The 16,281-nt window shown below is 36.2% G+C and overlaps 1 protein-coding gene across 2 annotated transcripts in view; it reads left to right on the top strand.

Annotated features, from left to right (window-relative positions):
- LOC136838887 (zinc finger protein 493-like) overlaps window positions 1-16,281 on the top strand; it is an 89,667-nt gene that overhangs the window by 34,955 nt on the left and 38,431 nt on the right. For both annotated transcript variants that reach the window (XM_067104578.1, XM_067104577.1), the window contains exon 2: window positions 2,789-2,928. The gene's annotated coding sequence lies outside the window, so the exon portion shown is untranslated. The remainder of the gene's footprint in view (window positions 1-2,788; window positions 2,929-16,281) is intronic.

Raw genomic sequence — 16,281 nt, 5'->3', positions numbered from 1 at the left:
TTGGGGAGCGACACTAGGACGATTAAAAGTGTCAGGGAAGTGGTCCCTGCAAGAGAGGAAACTGCACATAAATCTGAAGGAGTTGAAGGCGATTCACCTGGCACCTCAACATTTTGCCACAGTAACTCAAAACTCAGTGATTGCGGTTCATTCCGACAACACGGCGGCTCTGGCTTATATTAAGAACCAAGGAGGCACTCACTCTCTGTCACTGTCCGAGTTAGCCAGGGATCTTCTTCTTTGGGAGCACAACAACAATACACAGATTCTTACCCACTATGTGCAGGGCAAGTTAAACGTATTAGTGGATTTTTTGAATTGAGCCATTGCAAGCAGGTTCTACCCACGGAATGGTCACTTAATCCACAGGTGTGCACTGACGTGGAAATGATGGGGAACACCTTGGATAGACTGTTTGCAATGTCCAGGAACCATTGCCTCTCCCTGTATTGCTCTCTGGCACCAGACCCTCAGGCATGGGCAACGGATGCAGTGCTTCAGGATTGGTCACATCTGGAAATGTATGCCTTTCCTCCATTCAGTCTAGTAGGAGACGTGATCAACAAATTCAAGACATCTTATCACGGATTGATGAACCTAGTAGATCCTTTTTTGGCCTCAAAATGAGTGGTTTCCAGACCTTCTAGAGCTTCTGTTGGACTTTCCATGGCTCCTTCCACAAGAGAGGAAAGATCTTCTCAGACAACCTCACTTCAACAGATATCATCAAGGTTTGTCCACTCTTGCTCTGACAGGCTTCAAACTGTCAGGAAGTCGGTCAGAGCGAAAGGATTTTCAAGAGAAGCTGCAAATGCTATACAAAATGTAGACGCGAGTTGTCTTCAAGGCTCTACCAGGCTAAGTGGGCAGTTTTTAGATGGTGTAAAGAACGTAACATTTCTTCTTCTACCTCTGCAGTCCAACTAGCCGAATTTTTACTTTACCTAAGATATTCGAGAAGCCTTTCGACGCCTACAATGAAGGGTTACAGATCCATGCTGAACTCAGTGTTCAAGCATAGAGGTGTGTATATTTCCTCAGACCCGAACATTTCAGACTTAGTCAAGTCTTGATACCAGGAAACGGAAGTCACAGCAGCCAGTGTCTTGGAACCTAGACGTAGTCCTACATTGGTTTTCAGGCCCTCCTTTTGAACCTATGCAGATGTCCTCCTTTAGGGATCTGTCTAGAAAGACACTTTTCTTAATCGCTTTAGCCACAGCAAAAAGAGTCAGTGAGTTACAAGCCCTGGACGAACAAGTTGGTCTTTCGCAAGATATAGCTATTTGCTCATATATTTTAGGCTTCTTAGCCAAAAACAGGTACCTGTCTAACCCTTGGCCTCCTCCTTTTTCGGTCCAGAGTCTTGCAGAACTGGTAGGACCGTCGGAACAAGAGAGAGCATTATGCCCAGTGAGATCATTAAGATTTTACATCGAGAGATCCAAGAATATCAGAGGAGATTCTCATAACCTGTGGTGTTCTTTCAAGAACCCTTTACATCCTCTCTCCAAGAATGCTATCTCTTTCATTTTGAGAGACATTATTGTAGAGCCTCACTTGGGAGTTCAGGAGAATAATTTACCATTGTTAAAGGTAAAAGCACATGAAGTAAGGGCAGTAGCTACTTCGTTGGCTTTTTAACACATTCTCTCTCTCCAGCTACCATAATCCAGTTGACTTACTGGAAGTGTCGGTTGATCTTCGCCAACTATTATCTATGTGACGTTGAAACTATATTCGAGGAATACGGTACACTGGGCCCGTTCTACACGGCTGGCGTGGCACTAGGGAATGATGGTTAGGAGTGATCCTCCTATTTCTATGTCTCGTAGCCTTGATTAAGGTTGTTGAGTTTTTGGGAAGCTGGGGTTACTTAGTATCTGGAGTACCCTCAAGTCTTCGTTTTTAATGGATGGGTAATGTATGGTTTTTAAATGGTGTACAGGTAATATAGTTTTATGGTTGTGTGTTAGTCGATGTCTATTTTTCACCCAGGGCAAGGGCAATTGTTATGTTTAAGCTTTGTCGAGTCATAGAAGCGCTCCCTGACCACAAAGCTCCCACTGAAGTAGGGGCAATCCTGACACTACCGGTCATGGCCCTACGGGTTGAGATGAGCAACGACCAAGAGTCAGTATCTTCCTGCTCTTGCTTTCTCCCCAGGTAAGGTTACAACAAGCGTTACCACAATGCTAGCCTTTTTCTATTTCAAATGCATTTTTTTTATAATGTTTTTGGAGTAGTGCATGCCCATTCTTCCCACCTTCTATCAGTGTGGGATTCAGCTATGTAATTACTTTTTGTCATATATAAAAATGACATTTTTATAATGAAATAAGGTTTTATATATACTTAACAAGTACAATAATTACAAGAACAGAGCCTGTCCCTCCTCCCCGCACATGGACATAGAGCATAAACAAACTGAGCTCTTTAGCTAAGTTGTACCTATTCTTCCCTGAAAGTGGGCGGGCTTTTAACTGCACCAAAACAAAAGAGCACTACTAAGATTTCAGTTCTTAAGCTGCAGTTTAAAGTAGAAACTGTAGCTATGTAATTACTTGCTAAGTATACTGTATATAAAACCTTATTTTATCGAAAAATGTCATTTTATCATAAAAATTATTACTTAAAAATTGGCTATTCAGCTCCATCTCTTGATAACCAGTCATGCTGTTTGCACAAAAGCTTGATGTGGGTGAGATATTTATATTTATGAAACAATTATTGCAGATTTTGTATACTGATGAGCTAATAGGCCTTATAAATATATTTTAATTTTCAGGAATTGATGCATTAACTACGTAACTTCAGGATTAGGAAACCAGTCATACAGAAGTGAGCACTATATAGAGACTGAATGAAAGCAGTAACATCGTTTTAACAAGCCATGCAAGAACTCCAAGGCAATTGTTTATGACAAAGGTATTCAGTTCTGCATATTTTTTCCAGTTGGTACAGTTAAAGTAGCCATGTTACAGTTACCGTTTCATATCTTTAGGAGTTAATTTTGAAGTTCTCCATGATTCTTTAAGAAGTTCAGAGATATTGATGATGGGCATCATGTATAAGAGAGGGAAGCTGAATAAGTGTTCTGTTTGTGGCAGAGAATTTGCGCTGAAAAGTAGTCTTAAAGTTCATGAGTTAAGCCACAGTCAAGCAGACAAGCCTCATGTATGTACTATTTGTGGCAAGCAATTTACTTTTCAAACTAGTCTAAAAATACACATACTAGGTCATGCGCCTAAAATGCCATTTGAATGTAAGACATGTGGTGAAAATTTTCCACTGAAAAAAACTCTAAAGAAGCATATAAAATCACACATTAAGACTGAACCTGAAGGTTCTCCTTCAAGAGAACTTTCTGCATCAGAGATAATCTCAGTGATGGTAGAAGTAGGTGACACTGTTCAAGGCAAGTCAGAGTGTAAGGTGTGCTCAGAAGAATTTACTCATAAATCTGATCTCAGGAAACACATGTCTGTACACAGTAATGCAAAAAAACCCTTATGTTTGACATGTTTGACCTGCCATAAAAAATTTTCAACTGAAGAATTGCTTTTGAGTCATGTATATCAGTCAGTATATCATTGTGGGATTTGTCCTGAGTCATTCAAGTCTTGCAGTCTTTTAAGGAAGCATATGAAAAGTCATTTTTGTGAGTGCATGGTTTGTGGTGAAAAGTTTGAATTCAAACGGGATTTGAAAAGACATGCGCTAAGTCATAAAGAAGATCTGAACTGTACCTCTTGTCCAAAGAAATTTTCAAGTCAGTGGAAATTAATGCAACACTTACAAAGAGTCCACGGAAAAGTTCGTGATGTTCAGTGTGACTTTTGTGGTAAAATGTACACTAGACAGTACCTGCAAAATCATTTGAAAACTCATACAGGAGAAAGACAGTATAAGTGTCACATTTGTGGAGCTAGTTTTGTTCAAAATATCCATTTGAAAACCCATTTTAAAACTCACTCAGGTGTCAAAGACTATCAGTGTGACATCTGTGGTAAGAGCTTTGCTCTAAGATGTACACTAACTTATCATTATAGAACACACACTGGAGAAAAGCCGTATAAGTGTAAAGTCTGTAATAAAGCATTTGTGCAGTTGTCATCCTTAACTCAACACAAGCAAGTTCACTTTCCCAGTGGTCCACATCAGTGTCAGTTGTGTGATAAGAAGTATGCTTATAAATACACATTGAATGCCCATTATAGAGAGCACACTCCAGAAGAATTGGAAAAATTGGATCCACAGTTGTTGAATTCTATATGGAATAGATGTAGAGTACGGGTAAAGTGTGGGGAAATGGGAGTGTGAATACTGTAAGAAGACATTCAGAGTGAAGGCTAATTACATGATGCATGTGAAACTTCATACAGGAGAGAAACCTCACTCATGCACACTGTGTGATAAAACCTTCCGACTGAAGGCCAATCTTAAGACTCATGAAAGAATTCATACAGGAGAGCGTCCATATGCGTGTCAGTCAGTTGTGTAGCAAACGTTTTATTCAGCAGTCACATCTTAAAGCTCACATGGTTCTCCATACAGGTGGAAAGCCACACACATGTAAAATTTGCGGTAGATCTTTTGGCTACAAGAATAATCTGATAGCCCATAGGAAAATACATCAAAGGGAATTAGATTCATCTACAGCCAACAAAGCAAATAAAGTTTTGTGTTGTGAGGGATGCAAGGTTTTATTCACTACAAATAAGAAGTTTAAAGCACATTTAAAAGTGTGCCCTGTAAAGTGTGAAACTGCTGAAAACCAAGAAATTTCTGATGAGTCATCCCATTCGGACATTTCAAGTTGTTCACCTGGTTATATTTTAACAGCTAAATATGAAGACCTTCTTTCTGATGATGAGTGTATTGTGCCTTCCATTGAATGCTCTTCAGATGTGCCCCTAGACCAAAATGACCACTTATTAAAGCCTCAGTTGATATTGAGCTTAAGTGAAAGTGCAGTGTTTGATGATCAAGTTGAACTTACTGTTTATGAAATTATCGAAGATGCGTTATATGATGGCGTTCAAACTTTGTAACTATGTAGTCATTATTACATAATGTATTGGGAAGAATGGAACATCAAGTTTTGGGGTGTGTATGTAATTTAAGTTTTCTTGATGTTCTTTTGGAGAGATTTTATGATTTTTTTCATTTTGGTAACTTTTAACAATTTGTGATTATATGCAGATCAAATTGTAATTCTGTCATTTCTGATTTAAGCTTTAACTTTTTATAAAACAATCATATTTTTAAATTACAAAAGCCATCTTGATGGAAAGAATAATTATTCTTTAAAAAAATGATGAAGTATGAAGTTGATTTAAAAAAATTATTGGACTTTATTTATTAAAAGACAACTAATTAAACAAGAAAAATAAATTTGGTATCCTATCAGTGTTTTCTTTCAGATGTAGTTTCCTTAATACATATATGGATAACTGGTTCCTATTATTGAATTGCTTCTTGATATTTTATTGGTTCTTTATTAACATCTTGTAATTTATTCATACTGAGGCCCAAAGTTTTGCCCTGAAGCATGTGGGATATTAGGTATCCAAACATTTGTTGTTGAAATGGAGACATTAGTTCTCAGAATTCCAGTACATAAGAAGAAACCTCTTTTCACTTCTTGTTCTTGTACAATAGCTTAACCAGACCACCAAGCAGAAGATCTTACTGTAATCAATAGAACTGCCACAGCTTTCCTTTCCTTTGTCTTTGTTTGTAAATATATTAGTATTTTTTCCCCATCATTTTGTTTCCATTATGTGCCGTAACTTATCATCATTCATACACAAGATGTTTTTATTTTTAATTGTTCCTACACAAATACAAACCTTTGATCTTTACGTAGGATTTAGATTGGGAACATATATACAGGCAGTCCTTGGTTAACAGCTGGGGTTCCGTTCCTGGTTGAGCGGGGATAACCGAAATCGCCAATAAACCGCATAACGGTGTCATTAACCGGTTATTCGCGTTGATAAACTGTTTACCAACACCGATAAACTGCTCACTGATGATTAAAATCACTTACCAGCGTCAAAAATGTGGTTAACGCTGCGTTGCAAGCCAAGTGCCGTAACACTGAAGTGCCATTAATATATATATGTGTGTGTGTGTGTGTGTGGGGGCCTCTTGTGACGTGTCTATAAAGCAGTTGCAAGCACGTGAATTGAGGATCTTGGTATCAGGAAGCTAATTCTTCTCCAAACAAAATGGTGGCCAGGTTCCAAGACATGCACAATTCTGGAAGAGACGTATCCAGATAACCTTTCAGAACGAAAAGAACTCTCACATGTCATTAATTGACTGCAAGGGATGAATCTTAGATCAAGAATATTACTTTAACACCATGGAGGATAATTTATGCAATTCCACTAGGCAACAATAATTGTACTTCATATATTTGACTTCATAAATGGGATATGGTTTTGCTAGGATTTGCTTAGTTAGTGATGGGTTAAGAGAGGGAAACTTGAAACATGAAAATGAGTTTAAGATGAAGGGAAAGAGAGTTGAGAGTAATTGTCACCTTCAAACTTATGGCTGGAATAGATAATACAGTGATCAGTTGCATCAGAAGTCCTTGGTCTGTTGGGATGGCAATTCTCCTGAATTCGAGACTGAGACAGAGGTCAAGTGGGGGCCCCGAAACACTTCCAGTGCAGTCGGGAGCTACGCTGTGTCTCTTTTCTGAAGCTGGTGGAAGCTTGCGTTGCCACTGGTCTCACCTCCTCCCGCAAGCCAACATGGAGTGGGTGCAGTTATTGTCTGTAGAATGACAAAAAGAAGCTCGCCAGTACAAAGGTCATAGAAAAGTGAGCTTAAGGTACAGTCTAGCTAAGGGTGGTCCTAGCAAAACCTATCCTGTCTGATATGCCTCTAAACTAAAATTTCTACCCCTTTTGACAGTTGGGCCTTGGGCACAACTACTCCTGCTTGCTTGCTTCCCTACCTAGTATGCCCTCTTACTTTAACGAAGAGAGAGCTTTTTTATATTTTGATTAAATCAAGGAAGGGAGGTCGAACGGCATTTACGAATATTTTATAATTAATATATATATATTTATAATAATAATAATGTGTGTATATATATATATATATATATATATATATATATATATATATATATATATATATATATATATATATATATATATATATATATATACACACACACACACATATATATTTAGTCATATCCCGAACTTATGTGAGGTTAGGTTCCAGAACCTCTTGTGCAAGGTGAATTTTCAGTAAGTTTGGCATTTGTCTCTAAAAATGCTAATAAATGCTTATTTCTAAAGTTTAAACACTAAATATGACCCTATTCATGCTCCCAAATTATTAAGTTAATAACTTTAATGAAATTAAAGTTACTGTAATTTCATTTAAAAGTTAGCTTAATACATTACCCTTAAAAAAAGAAATAATGGTTGATATAATAGAGAGTTGGAAAGAACTTCCGTCTCTCTCCCCTTCCAACTGATATATTTTTAGAAGTCTTCTCAACCTCTTTTTAATAACTTCTTTATTCTATGTCTCTTCTCTTTGTTCTGAAATGCTTTTTCATAAACAGTGTTTTTTATTTTGACTGATGCAACTATTAAATTAGTTATGTCTATGTTTTAGAATGTATATTTGTCACACTAGTGCATTTACACTTTGTAGATGGTACAAGTAAAATTAGATCAATTTAAACTATCTACTGTACAGGTAAAGACATACAGAGAAATAATAAGTTGTAAAAATGTGTGAGTGCTAACTGTGAATGAGAGAGAGAGAGAGAGAGAGAGAGAGAGAGGGTTGTCCTTACTTAAGAGAGTGAAATTATTTATCAGTTATTACGGAGACAGAGAATAACGAGAGAGAGAGAGATAGAGAGAAGATTGTCCTCACTTGAAATAGCAAGTTAGATTATTTATGAATAATTATGGAGACAGAGACATCAATGTGAGAGAGAAAGAGAGAGAGAGAGAGAAGGTATGCAAGCTAACTGCTTGCATACCAAAGTTTTTCCCCAACTTCCGACTCAGCAATGACCCAATAGACAACATTTCATTCGAATTATCCCTTCTGAGTGAATAAGATAGAAATCATCAACACACAATCACGTGTTGGAACGTGATTGTGAAATAAATTTTCTGACTCACGTTGTCGGGATCGAACCCAGGTCTCTCAGGTGGAATGCAAGCAGTTAGCTTGCCCAGGTAATTCCTTGGGTGCAGTTGCTCTCAGGTTCCAACTTCTTTTAGACTTGTATGGCCCAGTGGAAAACGCCCTTGCTTTCCACCTGAGAGACCTGGGTTCGATCCCGACGTGAGTCAGAAATTTATTTCTGTTCCACACGTGATTGTGTGTTGATGATTTCTATCTTATTCACTCAGAAGGGATAATTCGAATGAAATGTTGTCTATTGGGTCATTGCTGAGTCGGGAAGTTGGGGAAAACTGCTGGTATGCAAGCAGTTACCTTGCCCAGGTAATTCCTTGGGTGCAGTTGCTCTCAGGTTCCAACTTCTTTTAGACTTGTATGGCCCAGTGGAAAACGCCCTTGCTTTCCACCTGAGAGACCTGGGTTCGATCCCGACGTGAGTCAGAAATTTATTTCTGTTCCACACGTGATTGTGTGTTGATGATTTCTATCTTATTCACTCAGAAGGGATAATTCAATGAAATGTTGTCTATTGGGTCATTGCTGAGTCGGGAAGTTGGGGAAAACTTCGCTGGTATGCAAGCAGTTAGCTTGCCCAGGTAATTCCTTGGGTGCAGTTGCTCTCAGGTTCCAACTTCTTTTAGACTTGTATGGCCCAGTGGATAACGCCTTGCTTTCCACCTGAGAGACCTGGGGTTCGATCCCGACGTGAGTCAGAAATTTATTTCTGTTCCACACGTGATTGTGTGTTGATGATTTCTATCTTATTCACTCCAGAAGGGATAATTCGAATGAAATGTTGTCTATTGGGTCATTGCTGAGTCGGGAAGTTGGGGAAAACTTCGCTGGTATGCAAGCAGTTAGCTTGCCCAGGTAATTCCTTGGGTGCAGTTGCTCTCAGGTTCCAACTTCTTTTAGACTTGTATGGCCCAGTGGATAACGCCCTTGCTTTCCACCTGAGAGACCAGGGTTCGATCCCGACGTGAGTCAGAAATTTATTTCTGTTCCACACGTGATTGTGTGTTGATGATTTCTATCTTATTCACTCAGAAGGGATAATTCGAATGAAATGTTGTCTATTGGATCATTGCTGAGTCGGGAAGTTGGGGAAAACTCGCTGGTATGCAAGCAGTTAGCTTGCCCAGGTAATTCCTTGGGTGCAGTTGCTCTCAGGTTCCAACTTCTTTTAGACTTGTATGGCCCAGTGGATAACGCCTTGCTTTCCACCTGAGAGACCAGGGTTCGATCCCGACGTGAGTCAGAAATTTATTTCTGTTCCACACGTGATTGTGTGTTGATGATTTCTATCTTATTCACTCCAGAAGGGATAATTAATGAAATGTTGTCTATTGGATCATTGCTGAGTCGGGAAGTTGGGGAAATCGCTGGTATGCAAGCAGTTAGCTTGCCCAGGTAATTATGGGTGCAGTTGCTCTCAGGTTCCAACTACATTTAGACTTGTATGGCCCAGTGGATAATATATGCTTTCCACCTGAGAGACCTGTTATATCGACGTGAGTCAGAAATTTATTTCTGTTCCATACGTGATTGTGTGTTGATGATTTCTATACATATATATATATACTTTATCACATACACAATTGTTCTCAATGTAGGTTTTACATTGAGAACAAGGATTTTAGCGTTATCGGTCATACTGCCAACCCTCAAGACTTAACAATCTTAGAGTCGTTATTTATTAAACAACTTGTACCATCATTAAATACTCACACATCCGCTGGTCAACTGTATTTACCTTAACTCCTTACTGTGGTGGCTTCTTTCCATTTAGTTCCTTACTGTTTCACCTCTAGGTTGTTTGTGTTTTTATTCTTATTTCATTTTTACTGTAACATTTTAAATGTATTCGAAGACTGTACTTATAACTGTTTTTATGTTTTTATCTTTTCTTGTGCACAGCCCTGAAGATGTAATTCAGTACAAAATTACGAAACGTTGGTTTTAAAATAAATAAGACAGCCTAGTGATGTGTGGTTTTCGTCCGTCTTCCTCTGGATATATATATATATATATATATATATATATATATATATATATATATATATATATATATATATATATATATATATATATATATATATATATATATAATATATATATATATATATATATATATATATATATATATATATATATATATATATATATATATATATATATATATATATATATATATATATATATATATATATATATATATATATATATATATATATATATATATATATATATATATATATATATATATATATATATATATATATATATATATATATATATATATATATATATATATATATATATATATATATATATATATATATATATATATATATATATATATATATATATATATATATATATATATATATATATATATATATATATTTATAATGTATATATGTAATTGTAATAGCTGCAATGCCCTCTTAACTTCTTGAATTCTTTGTGCTTTTTGATATGCTTGTCACTACAAAGCCTTAAGATCCAAGTGCAAGAAATGTGAAGATATTATAATGTCCGATAGTGGGAAATGAACCCGGAGTTCCATAATCACAACTAGGTCACGTTGCCGACCTGACCTCGAGAAGGATAAAAGTGACTTAGTTGTGATTATGGAACCTGGGTTCGTTTCCCGCTACTGGACATCATAATATCTTCATATTTCTTGCACTTGGATCTTAAGGCTTTGTAGTGACAAGCGTATCCAAAAAAGCACGAAGAATTCGAGAACTTATGAGGGCATTGTGCCTATTACGATTACATTTTTATCTTGTAAAAAGTGACCAGTAGATTGTGAATTCTGGACACACACGCACACATATATATATATGTGTGTGTATATATATATATATATATAATTTTAGAGTATTCGTACTGACCTCTTTACTTTATTCTTTGCTTAGGGATCAAATCAGGGGATCTGGTTGAAGTCTAGGGAAATTACTATTGCACCTTGCTTAGCTGACTGCAATTCTCGGGTCAGTGAGTACCCTAATAAGAAAACAGTTGGGCTGAAAGCCGTATAGGATTACTCTTAACCCTTAAACGCCGAGCCTCTATTTACAAAAATGTCTGCCGTATGCCGGCGGCGTTCATGGGTTAGCGCCGAAGCAGAAAAAAAGTTTTTTTCAAAAAATCACAGCACGCTTAGTTTTTAAGATTAAGAGTTAATGTTTGGCTCCTTTTTTTGTCATTGCCTAAAGTTTAGTATGCAACCATCAGAAATGAAGAAAATATTATTATCATATATAAATATTGGAATATATGACACTGAAAAAAATTTCGTATATAATTGTATACAAATCGCGCTGTGAGCAAAACGGTTAAGGCTAATGAGTTATTTTTTTTTCGTTGTACTGTACACTAAATTGCGATGATTTTGGTATATAAAAAATTGTAAAATGATCAAAGCAACACAGAGAAAATATTATCACAAAATGATGCATGAATTCGTAACACCCGGACATAAAATTTTTTTCAAAAATTCACCATAAATCAAAATATTGTGCTAGAAACTTCCTGTTTGTTGCAAAAGGAAGGTAATTGATTGAATATTACTAGACTGTAAGTGTTTTAGCTTACAATTGCAGTTTTCGACGATTTTAGTCGAGTTAAAGTTGACCGAAGGTCGAATTTTTTCTATTTATCGTGATTTATATGAAAATATTTCAAAACTGATAAAATCTACAACCATGAGTTATTTTTTGTTGTATTCTACATGAAATTGCGCACATTTTCATGTATAACACTTTATGTAACGCCTAGTAGCAAACGGTGCGAAAATTACGACAAGGTGACTAAAGAAATTCTGAGATTTTCAGCCGAGTTACCGCACACGGAGGAAAGGAAAAAGTTTTTTTTCAAAAATTCACCATATATCGAAATATTGTGCTTGAGACTTCCCATTTGTAGCAAAATGAAGGTAAATAATTGAATGTTACTAGAATGTAAGAGCTTACAATTGCATTTTTCGACCATTTTGGTAGAGTCAAAGTTGACCATAGGTTTAAATTTTGGCACTTATCATGATTTATATGAAAATATGTCAAAACTGATAAAAGCTGCAACCATGAGTTATTTTTTGTTGTATTCTCTATGAAATTGCACACATTTTCATGTATAACACTTTATGTAACACCTAATAGAAAATGGTGCGAAAATTACGACAAAGTGACTAAAGAATTTCTGAGATTTTCAGCAGAGTTAGGGTGGACGTAAGGAGAAAGTTTTTTTCAAAAATTCACCATAAATCGAAGTATTGTGCTAGAGACTTCTTGTTTGTTGCAAAATGAAGGTACATGATTGAATATTACTAGAATGTACGAGGTTTAGCGTACAATTGCATTTTTTTACCATTTCGGTCGAGTCAAAGTTGACTGAAGGTTGAAATTTTGGCACTTATCGTGATTTATATGAAAATGTCAAAATTGATAAAAGGTACAACCATGAGTTATTTTTTGTTGTATTCTACATGAAATTGCACACATTTTCATATATAAAACTTTATGTAACTGCTAATAGAAAACAGTGCAAAAATTATGACAAAGTGACTAAAGAATTTCTGAGGTTTTCAGCACAGTTAGGGCGGACGTAAGGAAAAAGTTTTTTTCAAAAATTCACCATAAATCGAAATATTGTGCTAGAGATTTCTCATTTGTTGCAAAATGAAGGTAAATGATTGAATATTACTAGAATGTAAGAGTTTTAGCTTACAATTGCATTTTTCGACCATTTCTTTCAAGTCAAAGTCGACCGAAGGTTGAAATTTTGGCACTTATTGTGATTTATATGAAAATATGTCAAAATTGATAAATGCTACAACCATGAGTTATTTTTTGTTGTATTCTACATGAAATTACACACATTTTCATATATAAAACTTTACGTAAAGGCTAATAGAAAACGGTGCAAAAATTACGACAAAGTGACTAAAGAACTTCAGAGATTTTCAGCAGAGTTAGCTGATGCTTTCTTTTGGGATATGAAAGAAATTCGCGCATGCGCAGCTGGTTCACGCTTGTAAACAAAACAACAGCGTGATCCGTGAACTCCCAGCATCCCTCAAGGTGCGTGATTTAAAATTTTTTGCAAACGAGGCCTATAAATATTTTTCCGTGAATATTTAAAAAAAACTTTTTGTAGTCGACGTATTTTACGTCCACTTGGCACCTGACAGCCAATTTTTGTCGACGTAAAATACATCCAGTCGGCGTTTAAGGGCTAAGGGAATATATTTACAATTAAACATGTAAATCAGAGGACTGGTGAACGATAGGCAGGGAAAGTAATATTCTGCCTCGGGATTAAATAATTCAGCTATTCTTCAAGTATTGAAGAATAAATGGGGGATCCTCTTGAAAGGGGCCCTGATGATATGAAGGCAGTGAAGAGTCACTGCAAGGAGCACAAGACAAACAGTTGTTTCCACAGCTCATGACACCGTCTGCAATTTGAAAACTGCAAGTGGTTATGTACAGAAATTATAATGGTGTCGGCAAATTGAGAGGTTGCACTTATGGTGCCAAGATAACTGAGTCAGGGCCTTTGTAAGAAAACACACTTCAGAAAAGGAAATGAATTTTAGCCAAAAGGTTAAATTACGTGACTGAAAAAACTTTGAATCAGGACGTTACTTTATAACGTAGCGGTGGAGAGCCTCATCGAAAGAACATGCCAGGGTTCGAGGGATGAGTTTAATGGGTCACACTTGATTGGTACTGGGGGTGGCCATAAGTGGCCATGTGGGTCAGCTCAAGAAGGAGTTTGCAAGGGGATTTGCTTTCGATCTGGCGCCAGGAAGGGTTCTTAGACTGATGCGGCTGGCTGGGCCTTTTTTTTTTTTTGTACCATCGGCAGCTTATTTTTCTCCTCTTTCCAAGGGGCTTTAGGAGCACTAGTGTCTGCCCTCTGGGTTCAAGATGGCTGCCACTCGTGTGGGTCATGATCTCCTTTTTCTGTGACCTCTGGCCTCCCCATGTTTGCCCGTTTCTATGGGGACTGAGTTTTCCTGGCGGCTTTTCGGCAGGCTTTTGTCTCCATTCACCTTTTACCTGAAAGGAGGTATTTCAAGCAGTCACCAGTTCTTAGGAAAGGTCAAAAGATGTAACAAAAGGGGAGTTTGGAGAGAAAGTTAGGTAGGGCTGAGTTTCTCATGCCCTTCTTCAGTTAGTTATCAGTATGAAAAATACTTCTTTTAATTTATAAATCAGTTGGGGAGTTGTGTTTGCTTGTAAAGTGGTTACCCATATTACAATATATGTGTATGTATATATATATATATATATATATATATATATATATATATATATATATATATATATATATATATATATATATATATATATATATATATATATTTATTAACTTTATCATATACACAATTGTTCTGTGCATTAGTAGAATTACTAAAAGGACCTCATACTTGATAACGTGGACTGTTTGTCCAAGAAAGCTTGTAATCCAGTTTGAATTTTCTGAATAAAAACTCCCTTAGATACCATCCAGTTTGAATGAGGTCCTTTTAGTAATATATATATATATATATATATATATATATATATATATATATATATATATATATATATATTCTGAATGAGTTAGAAGAATTAAATTGAATTTTGAAAGAAATTTTGCCTTAGGGGCCAACACCTAGATCTCAGAACATAAGCAATAAACGTAATTAACAGTATTACTTACCTTGATATTACATCTATTCAAAGCAAATGGGAAATTTACCTTTCAAACCAGTTGGTTAGATTAATAAATTAATTTATTTACATATTTGAAACTAGAATTGATATGGACAGGCTGGCAGTTCAGCAATCAAGGCACCTGCAATGTGCCGTAAAATTGTATAACTACACATAACAAATAAAGAAATCTGAGCAGGCTACAGCCCTACTTAGAGTTGGACACAAATCTTTTAAAACACTTCAAGTGAGACTGGCTGATAAAGTTATTTTACATTTGCACAACATTAACGCTTGAGGGGTGCTAAAACGTGGCCCCTGTTGGCTGTTGATTGCAGAAGTCTCTTGCATGTGGCGAGATGGAATATAGTCTTCTAAGGCAATTGTTTCACAAGGGTAGGGGCAGAACACAAAGAGCCAGACAACAGGATTCTGGAAAAGAATTCCAGGTCAGCATTCCTTTGCACAAAGACTTTCTCTCGCATGAAATTAATTATTCAGTATATATATATATATATATATATATATATATATATATATATATATATATATATATATATATATATATATATATATATATATATACATATAGTCCCCAGTTAACATATATGATCCAGTTTACTGATCCTCTTGTCTAGCTGTAAATCATTAAATTAGGTAATTATTTTGAAAACAATTGTTTTTCCTCATAAACTCTTTCTCAGGTATTTAAGTAAAATACTCTACCAGAAAATGGTACTTCCTATCTCTATCAGTACTGTTCCCAAACTAAAAATGTATGCCAGTTTTCCATTTCTACATGATGACAATTTCAGAAAAAAGCTAATTGATATAATACACAAGGAACTACCAGCCCTAAACTTGAAACTTATTCCTAAGAACCCAGTCACCATTGGTTCTCTGTTCATATACAAAGACATGCTGAGTTCAGTGTTTATAGTGTTTATATTTGCCCTAGAAGTCGAGAGTTGTTGGATGTACAAATATAGTTTTTTACCAGCCACTGAGCTGATTAACAGCTCTCTAGGGCTCGAAGGATTAGACTTATTTTACGTGGCTAAGATTGGTTACTTAGCAACGGGACCTACAGCTTAGAATCTACATTATAGCGAGAAATGAATTTCTATCACCAGAAATAAATTCTCTAACTCTTCATGGAATCGAACCCATCGAATGACGGTCTGAAGCCAACAAAGGGCTTGTTGATGTACAAAAGGCTACTCCTCATAGAGGAGTAAGTTTTAGGACAGGGAGTAGACTGTCCAATCCAGAACAATCAAATATATGGAATCACTCAAAGATCTGTAAAACACACATAGAGGCCAAAGATTTCCAAATCATAGGACATGTACAAAATGAAAACGAACTTCACATCTTAGAGTCCATAATGATA

Source organism: Macrobrachium rosenbergii, chromosome 5 (assembly GCF_040412425.1).
Source record: "Macrobrachium rosenbergii isolate ZJJX-2024 chromosome 5, ASM4041242v1, whole genome shotgun sequence".
NCBI lineage: Eukaryota > Metazoa > Arthropoda > Malacostraca > Decapoda > Palaemonidae > Macrobrachium > Macrobrachium rosenbergii.
This window is presented reverse-complemented; position numbering and strand designations above follow the sequence as displayed.